Raw genomic sequence first — 1,423 nt, 5'->3', positions numbered from 1 at the left:
CTGAGCAGCAAACAGAGTTGCTGGTGGAACCAGAACACTTATCATTACCAGGAAATAAAATATTTATTGACAAATATGAGTACCTTCTTGCCAATACCCTGAAGTCCCCAATACTTAGTCTTTTATTCTCACTCATCTGCCCATAACATATCACTATATAAAATAACTGTATTGATTGCTAATGTTAGGTAGCTAAATGCGGCAAAGAAAAATTATACAAGATAAATTGATGCCATTATAAATGCATAATTATTGGCTCTCAAAACTGCTGACTATCTGTTTCTTGAGTTAACTTAATCCTATGCTGCCTGCTATGACAATTAGAACATTGTGATTTCCTCTAGCTTAGCTACCTATCATCCTGGGCTACCATCATCTCTTTCTTGTCTGGACTACCACCTCCTAAGTGGTCTTTCCAACTGTACACTTACTCCTCTCAAATAAACTCTTTATAGATAGCTAAAGCTGTCTTTTTAAATTTTTATTATAATACACATGCACAACAGTCCACATATCATAAGTGTGCTACTTCAGAAATTTTCATAAGCTGAAAACACCCACATGATCATTACCCTGTCAAGAAAGAGAATATTGCTGGCACAAAAGCTTGTCTTCTTCTCTCTTCCAGTCACCACCTTGTCCCCAAGAGCAGTTTTATGTTGCCTACCAGCATACTGAGTTTTGTTTGATTCTGTGTTTTATATAAATGAATGAATAGAAAATGCATTCTTTGTTGATTGGCTTTCTTTTCCATTGGGGATTATGATTGTGAAATTAATGAACATTGTTGTTGTATAGTATTTTACTGTATCACCTTGTCCAAAAGACTATGGCTAATACCATCGCCATTCTTCCATTTGTCTTTTCTGGTGCTACTCTCCTCCTTCTGCTTTTGGTTTTGTAGTCATCATGGCATCCTGGAGAATGTTTTTTTCTCTACCAGCATGTTTTTTCTTAGGTCACTCCCTTCCTCCAGTCAGTAATCATGGTTACCCCTCGGGGCTCATCTCAAATGTCACTTCCTCATAGAAGTATTTCTTAACACACTTGTATGTCCCTCTTTCTGCCAATGAATCAGAAAAATTGGAGGTGGTTTCTAGAATATGTATTTTAAATAGTTACTCAGTTACTTCTTCTGTATTCTGATGTTTGAGAACTGTCAGAGTGCTTGGATAGAGTAAAGCATATACAGATTAAAAGGGTACGGTTACTAATATTGGACATGGAGAAAATAAGGTAACTTATTTGGAGAGTAAAGAAATATTTATGCTTTCTGGACTCTATCCTTAGACTGATTCTTCTTGACTTTTACTAATGAACACCGGGTCATAAGTAATCTGACATGAGGTTTAGCCACATACACAATCCTTTTAGAATGATCAAGAAATATAAAACATGCTGGAAAGAACACTACCTTTATATT

The sequence above is a fragment of the Furipterus horrens genome, unplaced genomic scaffold (assembly GCF_987537825.1).
Source record: "Furipterus horrens unplaced genomic scaffold, mFurHor1.1.pri manual_scaffold_12, whole genome shotgun sequence".
Taxonomy (NCBI): Eukaryota; Metazoa; Chordata; class Mammalia; order Chiroptera; family Furipteridae; genus Furipterus; species Furipterus horrens.
Note: the sequence above shows the minus strand (reverse complement) of the source record.